At 46.5% G+C, this 14,834-nt stretch overlaps 1 long non-coding RNA gene across 2 annotated transcripts in view; it reads right to left on the reverse strand.

The window, feature by feature from the left end:
• Positions 1-3,500: 3,500 nt before the first annotated feature.
• LOC134436416 (uncharacterized) overlaps positions 3,501-14,834 on the reverse strand; it is a 74,480-nt gene continuing 63,146 nt past the window's right edge. For both annotated transcript variants that reach the window (XR_010032201.1, XR_010032202.1), the window contains exon 4: positions 3,501-3,666. This is a non-coding gene — a long non-coding RNA (uncharacterized LOC134436416). The remainder of the gene's footprint in view (positions 3,667-14,834) is intronic.

Consider the following 14,834-nt stretch of genomic DNA (forward strand, 5'->3'; position numbering starts at 1 on the left):
TGTGAGTGTGTGCGCACGTGTGTATGTGTGTGGATGTGGATGTGTGTGCCACCATTTTTCTTTTTATCGAAGAGTATAACAGAAAAGATTAAGTGAGTTGACTCTCCATTTTGTCAGAGAAGAGCCCATTCATTTCTTGCAGTGATAGAGTGATTGGGTGTGTGTGTAGGGGAGGTTGGAGGGGTTGGAGGAAGTGCCTAATGTGCCCAGGAGCGTGTTATTCCAAATGAACTATCCCCCCTTTGTGGGCATTTCTCATCGCTTAACAGGGGAACATGATGTCAAGGTATTAAACGAGAGCTTGGAGCGTTTTTTCCCCCCTGCTTTGTAGTATTTTATTTATTTATTATTATATTTTTTACTTGAGCTGTGAATTTGGCTGAGGCTAGTAGACATTTTTGGGCAGCGTATCACCCCGGCGCCACCTCCTTCTTACCTCCTAAAGCCCAGCGCCAGACAATAGGAAGCTGCTGAACTACATGCTCTTGGTGCTCGGACCGAGGCCAGGGAGGAAATAGAGGAGAGGAAGACACTCTCAAGAAAAGGGAACAAGATGCGCCTCTTCATCCAGGGGATGCATTATTATTAGTGTGTGTGTGTGTGTGTGTGTGTGTGTGTGTGTGTGTGTGTGTGTGTGTGTGTGTGTGTGTGTGTGTGTGTGTGTGTGTGTGTGTGTGTGTGTGTGTGTGTGTGTGTGTGTGTGTGCGCGCACATGTGCATGCATGTGTGTGTGTGCCGCTGTTAGCTTTGGCTGTGCCCAGGACAACATATTCTGAAATGGACCCCCTTCCATACATGCATTGCAAATAGGGACTCGAATTTAGGCCCCACTCTCCCTAGGCCCAGGGCAACAGGCCCCTTTGTCCCCTCCTGTCGGCGTACCTGATTGGGGGTGTGAGGAGGTGAGGTGAGGTGAGGTGAGGTGATGTGATGTAAGTGGGGGTGAGCTGGTGAAAAATAAACAGGGTGCGCGCGGGTGCCAAAGCTATTTCTCCTGCTGAAAGGCGTCAGTCCGCTAATCTATGAATGCGGAGGCGAGGAAGGGCCCTGGTGACAAATGTTATCTCCGGGTGGCAAAGAGGGTTCAAGCCTATTCAGGCCCCCGCCACAGTCGCACGCTCCCCCCCTCTCTCAGGCCAGCGCCATGATTATGGCACCATAATCCCCAAGCAGTCATTTCTGCTGTGGCCTAGATGGCCAGGTGATTCCAGGTGCAAGGAAAACATCGCACGAGAGGCCACCACCGAGCAAGAATTGTGTGTCCTTTTTATTCTCCCTCTCCCCTCTCTTTCTTTCTTTCACTCTCTCTCACTCTTTTTTTCCCCATCTCTTTGCATGGCAACAGAGAGGGTTTTGACAGTCCAAAGTGTTGTCACATTGATTTTCATTATATATTTGTGTGTGTGTGTGCGTGTGTGTCCGAGGGTAGTGAGAGAGGGGGCACGAGGCATATAATAGACATGAGGGAGTCGGTTCACATCTCCCTGAAGAAATATCCAGACCGACCGCAACCTTTTTTATTATTATTTTTTCCCTCTGCATTTGTCGTTTCCTGCAAGCGCACTGGGATGCCCTTAGGCTAATCAACACGTATGAGAATATGGAGAGGGTTGGGTGGGTGTATGTGTGGAGGAGTGGGGGTATCTTTTAACCTACAGTATATAGTGGTCACTATGGATCCGTTTTATTTGGAGGTGTTTTTTTTTGTTTCCTTTCGTCGTTGTTGAGGTTGTTCTGTGAGCAGGCGCGTACGTACGGTGTGTGGTGTTCTCCTCCACCTGCCTGCTACTGCTGCCTGTGTGAGAGAGAGTACAGTACTGCAGGCTCTCGCCGCCCGAACAAATAAAACAAGTGGATAAATGTGGCCATTGTGGGAGAGGGAGGGATGGAGGGAGGGATGGAGAGAGGGGGAGGAAGGGAGAGAGGGAGGTCAGTACTCTCATTACTTCTGCTCTCCCTGTGGAGGGTGAACTTTCAGCGAGTGGCCTGTTTAATTGATTCTTATGGAACCATGGTATTGATTACTAGGGAGCCCCTGGTCCAAACAGTATGGCCGAGGAGAGGAGAGAGGAGAGGAAGAGGGAGAGGAAGAGAGGGAGAGGAGAGGAGAGGAGAAGAGAAGAGAAGAGAGGAGAAGAGAAGAGAAGAGAAGAGAGGAGAGGAGAGGAGAAGAGAAGAGAAGAGAAGAGAAGAGAAGAGAAGAGAAGAGAAGAGAAGAGAAGAGAGGAGAGGAACACACAACAGCCAGATGCTGTGCACACACCTTCATAAGGCTGCCCTTGCCTGAGAGAGTCTCCCATCTCTAATTGTATTCTTCATGCTGCCTCTTTTCTTCATTCTGCCTCTCTCTCTCTCTCTCTCTCTCTCTCTCTCTCTCTCTCTCAAAGCACATGCTCACCTTCTGTCAAAAACACACTTAAACACCTACATACTCCATCTTTTCCCTTCCCATAAGCCCCCATGTCTCACTCACAGACAAACACACATGCAAACGCACGCACGCACGCACGCACGCACGCACGCACAAGTCTTTCACATTCTTTCACACACAAATACAACCACATAATAATGAAAGAGGCATAGGAAACACATGGCGGCAACTGGCATCTCCAGTGACCCAGTGGGTGGTGCAGGGTGATCATGCCACCTTGATTTTTATTTAATTGAGTTGCTATCTGCTTTAATTTAAATGTTGATGTAGCCCTGGATGAGGTCATTTACAGGGCTGCGATTCAACAAGGGACTAATTGAAGTTCTTTCATTTTCGCAAAAGGTTTGGGGAATTAATCGCTGGACGCTCAAGGACACACGCATACACACAGAGACAGGCACACACACACACACACACACACGTACACGCGCGCACACACACTCACACACACAAGCACTACACGGGCAAGATGTCCAGAAATTAGACAGGATTAATTGAAAATCTTAATTACTTTCTGAGGGCATAAACATCTCAATATCAATTAAAATGTGTTTCCAGTGGACGGGGAGGATATGGGGGAGCAGGGGTAATTAGACACACGAAGCTGATGGCTGCTGCTGCTGCTGCTGCATGGGCTGGATGCCTCTCAGCACCACAGCCAGTGTTGGCGAACGATACAATGTAGAACGGGTGTTAGCATTAACGTTAGCTTCAATATAAGTGACTGAAGGGCCGTTAAGCCTGGAGCATACAATTAGAGTGAAGGGCTTGTCTTGAAGGAGGCATTCGTAGCCTTAATGGGGGAAAAAATGTTGCATTCCAGACCAGTGATATGAAGTGGGACATGGGACTTCTCCTACCTCAAATATACCAGCTCCCACCTCAAAGCGTTCCAGGCAGTTAAAGTGGGAGTTCTACAACCATAGCAACTGCCATGGTTTAAGTTACTTTGGCGAAGTGCTTTGAGCCAAGAGAGCCAAAATAACAATTATATGTACTGTTTGTGACATTCATGTCTGATGTATCTAAAACAACTGCACACGAGAGAAATAAAGTTTTGCTTATTTTATTGGCGTTTTGAATAACGGCTCCATAGGCGCCGTCGTTATCCTCCGACATCATTTTGTTGAGGTGGGAGTTGAGCGGTCCCCCCAGTTCGCCAGTAAGAGGTCCCACTTCGACTGCCGTTCCAGTGCATTTTTCGTAGTAGGAGGCAGGAGAAGTCCCATATCCCACTAGTTTGGATTAATGAAACAGGACTGTGAAAGCTGATATCATTTAGCTGGATAAAGGTACATAGAAATATACATAAGATATTGTGGAGGAACATCAGCAAAATCAGTGTTAGCTTCCAAACAAGTAACTGAAGGGCTTGAAGGCCTTAGTAAGAAATAAAGCAGATGGGAAAAACGTAAACAAGATAAGAAAGAGAGATTATGTAAGAGTGGTGTAGAAAAGGTAATAGAGAAATACACAAGTAGCAAGACTTTGAATAGCAAGGGTTAGCTTCAATCTGAGTGACTGAAGGACCTGAAGGAAGTACACTGTGCAGGAAATGGTCAAAATAGGTACTGCAACTATGCTGCTCATTGAAACTAGGCTGCCAATTGGCAAATTTGATCTTTACATGAAAGTTTACCAAGTAAAAAACATTTTCTAGTATGGTCCAAGTACAGTAATTTTTGCAGCTAAAAATGGCTATTTCTGGAAATTCAAAATGGCGGACCATAGAGAAGATCCCCTTTTTCATGTATGAAAAATGCATTTTTTTCTGGCATAATGAATACTTAGAATTTGATGGTGGTAAGTATTCATGAAAAAGGTAACATTAGTGAATGGGTAGCATGAATTCTGGAAATAAAAGACTAAAAATCTTGCACAGTGTCCCTTTAAGGAGCCATTCATAAGATTTTTTTTTAGATGTTAGTTGTTTGCCCAGGTAGCGATGCACCTCAAGAAAATGAACAGATTTTCATTGATGTGACTTAGCGGAGAAGCAACTGTTTCTTTCAGACAACAATCAGCTCGCATCAATTGCAACTGTGTTGTCGAACCTACCTCATTCATTATTTAACTTATTTAATGCTGAACCGCGAAAACATTTCAAGTCCCTTGCGTTGGATGGCAAAACCTATTAATAGGCCAACCTTTTCATGTTTTTTTCTATATTACAAAACTAGGCACATCTTACCTCATGTGTAATGTAGATAACTCTTTGATTAAAGAACAATCACAATCACAATGACAATCAAAAACTCATGAAAACAAATGAAAAGTCAAAATTCTGCCAAGCTTATATCTTTGTTTCTGTGATTTTGCTAAAAACTAGTCATCGTTTAGCTTACTATGTCTTTTGGAACAAGGCATGTAGAACATAACATTTCTGTTCCAGAACAGTTGAAGACCATTTCATTTTCGTTTCCATTTCCATTCCTTGTTAAATTCTATTCGTTTCGGTCTTCGTTTTCGTTCCTTGAACCGGTCCGAAGTCCTTATTAATATTACTTATTGTGTTCACCACTATTATTGAATGCATTATGTTCGGGGGTTTTTTATTTTATTTTTAAGAATGTTCTGGTTACTTCAAGCTGTCTTTGTAGGCCAGTAAAGTGGCTCATGGTCAAACGACAGGATTTTCCGGTCCTTCTCATGCATATCCGTGACGCGAAAATGAGGCGTCTCCTCTCGCTCTGTATGTATCTGACAGTAGCAACCAGCTGATAGCTAGGCTAATCCAGATTTTGTGCCACCAGCCGCAGCTAGTCTTGAAAACGGAAATTCAGAAATACAGCCATACTGTAAATCTATGGGTGGGCATAAACCCAGGTGTGCGATGCCTTTTCCATGTGACGTCAAAGCGACAAGCTTTTTCTGATTCGGTCCTTGCTCTGTATTTGTTTCTGTGAATAGGAAACACAGCCAGTGGAGGTGAGGAAGTGAACTCAGTCTCAGGGTGAGCCAGTCATATTTTGATGGGCCAGCCTTCAATATTGGTGAAAGTAATTTACAATTACAACTGTGTTATTTATTGAAAATGTGTTCTGTTGCCACCACATCTATTTTGATTAATTTCTAAATAAATGCATGGATAGAACAATGTGTTTCCAAATGGTAGATTTCTTTAGATTAATAATAAGGAATTATATGCCTCATTCTGAGGCTACTGTGTCACTAATGCCTTTTCTTTTTTATGTATATGACTTAATGGACAATTTCATACCTAGCATATCCATACGTTGTGTCGGTGTTGAAACAGTGTTGAAACAAAAAAAATGAATCAGGACTGAAATCCTCAAGCCTGAATTGTAATATTTTAGTAGTCTTTTAGTTTCACCAAGCTACAGCATGTGTCCATAGCTCAAACAGAAAATATGCTGTGGCTTTCCAAACAACCTGGTCTGCATTTCTGGCCTTCTAGCCAATATTGCGGCAGTCAATGAACACGGAACGATTTTGAAAGTATTAATTGGGGGCAAGGATGTTTTTACTCCCAACTGGATATGGCCCCATCCTCTGAAAGATTTCTCGGATGCAGCCTTCACAGATCTTATACAGCATGTGGAGCAAGGAGGCACTACATTCATCTGAGAAGAGTCAGGTTACTTTTCCATGCAAGGCGTATTACCAAAATGCTCCCTGACTATTTTTTTCCTTGACTTTGAAACACACAGTCCTCTCTCCCAGTTTTGTTTTCATTTTTGCCTGTCTCACTTTTATTATTCCACCCACTTCCTGTGTGGTGGCAGTAAACATGCTAACAGTCCAGCTAAGAGATTACCATACTCCACCCCACCCCACCCCACACCACACCACACCACACCAAAGAAGTTCAACAAAGTTGGAAGGTTGATAAAACGGCACAAGTCGGCCTAAGTGAAAGTAAGTAAGTAAAGTCTGGTTATTATTGGAGTGTCTTAAATTATAGAGTGCATATTAAGCGAGCGGGAGGGAGCTATATGACTGAGGCCGACAGGGAAATAATATCCTGCAGCCTTGGCTGAGTGGCGCGCTTGAGCGAGCAGATAAAGTGCACAAGTCAAAATGGCCTGCTGCTGCTGCTGCTGCTGCGGCTGCCGGATGAGGAGAAATGTTTGGGAGGTGTTGGAGAGAAAAAAAGTGATTGTTATTCAAAGGACAGCCTAGCCTTACTTGCCGCCAGCGTAGCCTTCATCCTTTTTACCCATCTTCCACCTGAATTTCACCCCTCTCTCCTTCTCCTTCTCCCTCTCTCAACACATCCCACCCAACACCCCTTCTTTCCCCTGTTTTCTCTCTGTCTGTCAGTCTCTCTGTGTCTCTCTCTCTCTGTGTCTCTCTCTCTCTAGTTTGTTTTCTCGTTTTAATTTCCATCTGAGGGGATTTGTCCAAGGCCGCGTTGCAGTTGCATTCTTATTGTAAGGCAGCGAGCAAGGAACATCTTCTTGACTTGTTTCGTAGCTCCTCACCCTCCTTCTCTTCCTCCTCTCCCTCATCCCCTGATGTCACCCCAGAAGACCACCAACCCATCCAGCCTCACCACACATCCCCTTCCTCTACTCATCTCTCTCCTTCACCAGCCCACCCCCCTCCGTTTCGCCAGTCCACCCCCCCTCAACCCCCTCGGAGAGGAGCAAAGGGTCCCCCCTCACCAGTCATGAGCCATTTAGCCGCAGGAACCCGGCAGCCAGGAAGCCAACCTAGCCTGGTCGCCTCCAAAGACTGTGACAGTGTGTGTGTGTGTGTGTGTGGGTGTGTGTGTGTGTGTGTAAGGGGGGTGGTAGTGGTTTCCGAACCAATCTGGGGCAGTGTATTTCGAATTGCAGAGTAACAAATGGACAGTGGAAAGGGGGTTTGTAATGGTGATTAGAGTCTGAAATTGGTTCAGATTTACAGTGTCAGTCAGAGATGTGGGGGGAGAGGAATAAGCAGTCTAAGCGTCCTAATGGATCCATCAGCTTGCTTGGGCTGCTCAGCCGGCCGGGGGAGGTCACCAGCCATCCGCAGGCAGCACAAAAGCACTTCAATTTTGTTAGGAAATGTATCAATTTAACTGACTCGAGCGGCACACTGGAAACCTAATGAATCTGGACTCAATTTTCCACCACACTGCCTCGGTGAACTGGAGGAAACAATGTTGGTGGCAGAGGGGGCCGAGGAGGCAGCGAGGCACGGCAGAGGCCCCCCGATTGGTTGGCCGGGGGGAGAGAGACGAGAGAGAGAGGGAGAGAGAGAGAGAGCGGAGGGCAAGGCTGGAGCAGAGAGCTTGCCTCCGTGACGGCCAGTGAGGAGAGATACAGGAGAGGAGGAGGGGAGTGGAGGAAGGCAAGGGAAAGGGGGGCGGAGAGGGGGATCTGGGGGTCTGATGCTTCCGTTTATCTAGCGATAGCCGGCACGCACGACCGCTGTCACTCATCTAACAATGATGTCATTAAAGGTAAATTGGCCTCTATTTCAGCGGGATGATAATGCTAATTGAGTGGCAAAACATAATACCAGGGACTGTTGTGCGCCGTTAAGGGGGGGGTGGGAGGTGGAGATGGAGGAGAGTAGGGGGGCGGGTTGTGGCAGATTAAATGGCCATACAATGGTGGGTGTCAGGCGCGGCAGATGTTGCTTTGTGCTGCCGACTGCATTGACATATCTCTTGCTTGTCAGGCCTGCGCTTTAGGAGCGACTTACAGGACAGGGGGAGCAGATGGTCTCACACTGGGCCCGAATAAAGCAGTTAAACAGGCAGGCAAGGCAGCGTACGGAGAGGAGAGGAGAGGAGAGGCAGGGCCGTGGTTATTAAAAAAAGACAACTCAGCCACGCACGGGGAAAAGCCATGCTGCTTGGTAAATAAAAAAGCGGGAGAGACAGAGGGAGAGAGAGAGAGAGAGAGAGAGAGAGAGAGAGAGAGAGAGAGAGAGAGAGAGAGAGAGAGAGAAAGAGTGTGAACGCAAGACAAGAGGACAGGGGAGTGTTAAGTAGGAGGAGGAGGAGGAGGAGGTGGTGTGGGGGTGTGGGGGTGTAGGCGTGGGGGACTGCCTGCCTTATCGATCCGGCTGCCACACGCCAGGCCACGGCCGCTGGCTAATGAAAGGCCCCTGGTCGGCAGGCGTCATGTTTATTTAGGAGGGGCCCTCTGATCACCCTTGACTGGCTCTGAGGAGACCGAGCTGCTGCTGCTACTGCTACTGCTGCTCCGCTGCCTACAACACGGTGTGTGTGTGTGTGTGTGTGTGTGTGTGTGTGTGTGTGTGTGTGTGTGTGTGTGTGTGTGTGTGTGTGTGTGTGTGTGTGTGTGTGTGTGTGTGTGTGTGTGTGTGTGTGAGAGAGAGAACATAGGGAAAGCCCCTGACTTAACTGGTGTAAATTAAAAGATGGAAGATTGGGGTGCTTGGATATCCTGTGTTGCTGTGTGTGTGTGTGTGTGTGTGTGTGTGTGTGTGTGTGTGTGTGTGTGTGTGTGTGTGTGTGTGTGTGTGTGTGTGTGTGTGTGTGTGTGTGTGTGTGTGTGTGTGTGTGTGTGTGTGTGTGTTTACATAAATGTTGTTGTTCATTATCTCTACCTTTTTAAAGGGAAATGTAACAAGGTTTATAATGTGCTTGGAAGTGTGAAAAATCCAAATATTCCAAATATAGCCTCCCGAATAAAATATTCAGAATATTCTCACAATTTACACCTTTGCTTTTTTTCTTATTTTAATGGAGTTGATTACGGTTTTTACATAATGTGTCATAAAAAGAGCATGTGTTAATCTACGTGTGATGACTTTTTTGCATTTTATCACCTTATGAGGAGAAAGCAGGACACAACGAACGAGAGAGAGAGCGAGCGAGAGAGAAAGAGAGAGAGAGAGAGCCCAACAATTCTCTCCACAGTATCAATGCATGCGTTGACCCTTTCTGGGATCCCCTAAGAAACTGATCAACTTTCCTGAAAATAACAAACGGCAATGTGCTTCTCAGTTCAATGCCGTGTGCAACATCTGACATAATTGCTTTTGAGTCGAACTGGTGAACTTGGGATAGTGTGTGTGTGAGTGACTGTGTGTGTGTGACTGACTGAGGAGGGGTGGTGAGGGAGGATGGTAGGCCGTGTTCCAGTTGATTTGCTGTGGGGAGGATTATCTGTGTCCGAGCATAAACAATACCACGGGGAGCAGCGCTCGCAACAAAAGAATATGCTGATGTGTCTTCAGGTCTCCTGCACTACCCGCTCCCCCCCCCCCCCCAACACACACACACACACACACACACACACACACACACACACACACACACTTCCCCTTCCTCCTCCCCCTACACCCCAAGCCCGACCTCCCCACCTCCTTTCCTTTTTAACCGCCCTTTTGTCCACTCACACAATGGCTTGCGCTGCAGAAGGGGACTGACGCTAAATGCCTTAACCATGTATCAAGGACCAGGGGGTGAAAGTGAAAGTGTGCTATGCTGCTGCTGCTGCTGCTGCTAGTGCTACCACCACCGCCACCACCACAACTGCCAACTCCTACTCTTCCTCCTCCTCATCATCAGATGCACGTCTTGCCACCAGGCAAGACAGGCAACCGCTTGGGGCCCCCAAGCCCCTAGATAGTGAATGACAGCCCACATTTTACCACAGTAGTGGCGATGTTGGTTCAAATGTTCATTCTTTTGCATTTTCGCTTGGGGCCCCACCTGACCGTAGAATCGCCTCTGCTCATCATCCCCCTTCTCTTGACACCTCCTGCCCCTACCACCACCACCACCACCACCACCACCGCCACACCAATTAGCCATATGCCCTCCGCATGGTGGTGCATTTTCCTGTATAGATTGTGGCCACTGTAAAACGCAGGAGCTGAGTGCACGGAGCCTGTTTTTACAGGCCGTCCGCTCCACCGCGGCGCCATCCCTCCCCGTTCTGCCGCTCGCTCATTTGCTCGTCAGCTAGCGCTGCGCTGCCAGTGGATTGAAAGGCGCTCCTCTCCACTTGACCTTCCCATTATTGGCTGCACTGATCTCATTTGGCCAAGGCTGCCGCCACCAGCCCGCCAGGCCCCTTTTGCTGTGCCTGATGACACCTCTTTGTAGTAAAAAAAAAAAAGAGAGAGAGAAAAAAACCTTCAATGCACGGCTCTAATGGGAGGAAGCAATGAAATATATCAAAAAATAATAAATAAAGAAATTTAAAAAATAAAATGAAGTGGAGATTTTTTTTCAAACTGAAATTGGTAATCTGATGGCATCAGAGGAGTCTGGAGTAGTGACGGCTCTCTGGCTCTTTTCATGCTGATTGATGATAAAGAGCATCTCAGGCTCTGCTGGAGTAAGGCACGATAATTGAACATGGAGCCATGGACAAAAGTGGCGGGGTTTTTTTTTTTACCAAGAATGGCGGTACGCTGCACATCTTATGGCCATGGGGGGGTTGGCGGTGTCGATTAAGTCCCTCTTGCTCTGTGTGTATGCGGTTGACTTCTGAGGCAACATGTTATGAATGGCAAAGTTATGTTTTTGCATGTTTGTTGTGAGGCATAGCGTACTGTATCCAAGACATATTTTGTACTGAAGATGGGCTTAATCTGAAAAGGCCTCTGGGGCAGTCGTAAGGAAAAGGAAACCATGTGATTTGAAGGATGAAATTCTCTAGTCACATGTTTCCTATCTGCATCATGGCAAATATTTCAAAAGATACAAAAAAATACAAAACAATCAACAGATTTTTTTCATGAATGATCAGGTTGGTTTAGGTAGGTAGGCCACTGCGGTGGCTTGCACGGTGACTATTTCATTTCATTTCATTGCCAAGTTTCACGGACCTCTGACTACCAAGAAAGATAAGATTTCTTTTCACAGTCATTTGGAAATGTGTGTGCGATAGCATCGGATGATGATGCCCATGCAGTCCTTAGGAAATTGCCGTCTACAATTATTTTGTTCCTGTGGACCAGCTAGCACGAGCCCTGTTATGCATTGGCAGCTTTCTAATGTTGCGTTACCTGAACCGTGGACGGGTTGAGATATTGCCTTTTTTCCGCTGGGGCCTGTTTGCCTTTTTTGTCTGGGTGTTTTAAGAAGCATTATCTTTGGCAGTGATCCTCATCGCTGGTTAGGGTCATGTTCATTCCGCTTTAACAGGTATAAAACAGATTCAAACATCTTCAACTGGAGCTTGTTGAGAGCATGAACCATGAACTGCTGGTGTATCTTTTCGGAGACTAGGCTGCTTATTTCTTTTCCATCTCTTTCTGTATCTCTCTCTCTCTCTCTCTCTCTCACTCTCTCTCTCCTTTGCTTTCTCGCTCCCACACTCCTTCCCTCAGTCTCCAATCTTCCACTCTCTCTCCTTCATTCCATCTCACTTCAACGTTAAATAAAAGTCTCCCAAAACAAATACCCGCCCGAAATCGTTTCTAAAGCCCCCTCTTTCCCCGCGCCATTACATCCTTGAATTAGCCAATCAGACAAGGGTTTGGCGGGTGAGCCACAGCACTTAGTGGGGCTGATGATGTGGCCCTGGCTCAGATTGATGGCTGATTTCCTGACATCCCGGCCGTCACCATCCTGTCTCCATCTCCATCTCCTCTCCTCTAGGTCTTGACTCGTCTCCTCTGCTCTCTCTCTCTCAATCAGCCACCTCTCGTGGCTTTGTCATCTCAGCCGGAACAAACGTAAATAAGCAGGGAGATTTGTCCCGAAAAAAAAGAAGAGGAAGAAGAAGGAAAAAAACAAACAAACAGCAAGCCCTGAGGACCAAGGCAAAGTTTGGAGATGCTATTTGACAGGTTCACGGAAAATGTTTTATTTTGTCTACCCCCTTCCCCCCTTTTTTCTCCCTCTCTCTTTCAATACATGTTTCCTTCTCTCCCTCTGTCTGTCTCGCTCACGCTCTCGCTCACTCTCCCCGTCTCTCTTTTTGTCCCCTAGGTGTTTGACTGTGAGACATTTAATCGAGGGACTAGCGGTTTCATATCAGTAACAAAAATCAAATAATGCAGGATGATTTACTCCCCCTAGCAACCGGGGAGCGCACTCATAGCAACCAGCCGTGCCTCGGGCCACGGTGTAATCAGCTTGAAAATATTTCAATTATTGTGTTGATTTTAGTGGATTTGAGGGACGCCGAGCGAGCGCCCGGGCGCATCCAGCCCCCCTGACCTGCCGCGGAAGACATTGATTTAAACAGGTGTCAGGAGCAGGAGCGGTAGAGGCAATTTAAATGGGAATGGGGGAGAGCCAAAGTCATTGAGAAGTGTTCGGCGCATGTTGACACCTCCGTCGGCCGCCTATCGTTGCCGCGTTAGCCCAGGCCGCGGTGGACAGGGGCCACCCAAATCGATGCGGCTCGACTCCACTATAGTTTCGACTCGACTCCAAATTTCACCTTGAGGAATCATCTGCCAGCACCGTGGCAGAATTGCCACAGGAGAGGTGGCGAGTACATGAGTCACTTCTCATCCCCTCGTGATCCCCTGATCATCAGCACTGTCTTTTATATGCCACAGCCAGAGCTGTCTTTCCTTCAGCATCAAGTGGGGAACAAGGTATATGCATGGGCCTAATGTTGAGGTGGGTCAGCATATTAAGGACATGTTTTTCATCCTCTTTGGGTTTCTTGGGTTGTTAAACATGACTTGGAGCATTTCATAAATTGATTACATAGCAGAGGTAGAGGAGTAGTAATTGAGGTAAGCTTTTGATGTTTGTATCAGGTACTTGGTGTTGCTAACCCTCACAATGTTATGGAGTGCAACATACACTCACCGGCCACTTTATTAGGAACACGTCTCTAATGCCGTTTTGGACCCCCTTTTGCCTTCAGAACTGCCTTAACTGCCTGCAACAATACTCAGGTAGGCTGTGGCATTCCAACAAAGATAAATTGGTGCTCAAATATCCTTATGCCATTATATCTCCAGCCTGAAACGCTGATGTAAGGCAGGGTCGATCCATGTTTTCATGTTGTTGGCGACAAATTCTGACCATTCCACCTGAGTGTCGCTGTAGATATAAAGACTCATCAGACCAGGCAACATTTTTCCATTGTGCCGTCTATGGTGAGCTTGTGCAAATTGTTGCGTCATTTTCCCGTTCTTAGCTGACAGGAGTGTCACCAAATGTGTTTTTCTGCTGCTGTGGCCCATTTGCCTCAAGATTTGATGTGTTGTGTAATCAGATATTCTCTTATGCATACCTCGATTGTAATTTTGATGTTGCGTTTATATCAGCTCAAACTAGTCTGGCCATAGGCCTACTCCTCTGACCTCTGCCATCAACAAGGCATTTTTGCCCTCTGAACCGCCGCTCATTGTATATTTTTTCTTTTTCGGACCATTCTTTGTAAAACCTATAGGTTGTGTGTTAATATCCCAGTAGATCAGTATTTTTCTGAAATACTCAAATCAAGCCCTTTTGGCACCAACAGCCATGCCATGCTCGAAGTCATTTAAATAACCTTTCTTCCCCATTATGATGCTCAGTGTGAACTGCATCAGATCATCTCCACCATGTCTACATGCATAAATGCATTGAGTTGCCACCATGTGATTGGCTGATCAGAAATTTGCCCCAATTAACAATTGCAAAGGTGTTCCTATTAAAGTGGCCGGTGAGTGTATGTGATGATTAAAGCGCAGGGTGGTGGAATGATGGATATTCATTTCATATATTAGCATCGCGCATTATTGGAATCACAATGATATATCCTTACATAGAAACAGGCCCGCCGACAGAGGGGGGCAAAGGGTTCAGTTGTCCCGGGCCCAGAAAATGGAGGGGACCAGAATTGGGACCCCATTACATTGCAGGTATTGAGGTGGGGGGCCTTTTCAGGTGGTTTTGTCCCGGGACCAGCAAAAGCTGTCAGCGGCCCTGCAGAGAAGTCCTGATATGCTAGAGTTCAACGGATCTAAGACTGCTTTCTTACAGACTGTTAGTGTTGCGGTTGAGCGGATTCGTAATGCCATGAGCAACAAAAGAGGCTAAGGATAGGCAGCTATGTAATCCTTATAACCCTGTCATTTGTCTAACCCCACATTCTAGCACTTGTACTCACATATAGGCTTCATATGCACACACTGGGGTAAAACAAATGACAAATGACAATCTGTGCTGCAAGTACAAGTGGTCAAGCCAGTGGGTCCATGTCAATATGCTACGGCCATACCAGATGTGATCGTCTTTTTTTGTACCAAAATTACAAGTCCACTTGTGCTAGGCTAAGTCCTTCACTGCTCATCAATGACAAGACTGAATATTTTGAATTCGAGTGGGGTGCAAAGTGACTTGAGAGAGAGAAAAGAAAAATCAGAAAAATCAAAATGAACGCATAATTCGCACAATTCCACTTACTTGCGCTTATTAAAACTTGCCGAGAGAGGCCCGATAAGGCAGGTCCTTTTTTCTATTGTGCATTGTTATCTTTGTGTTTGAAAAGTCATTTTCGCTCTTTTTAAA

The sequence above is a fragment of the Engraulis encrasicolus genome, chromosome 2, assembly GCF_034702125.1.
Source record: "Engraulis encrasicolus isolate BLACKSEA-1 chromosome 2, IST_EnEncr_1.0, whole genome shotgun sequence".
In the NCBI taxonomy this organism is placed as follows: Eukaryota; Metazoa; Chordata; class Actinopteri; order Clupeiformes; family Engraulidae; genus Engraulis; species Engraulis encrasicolus.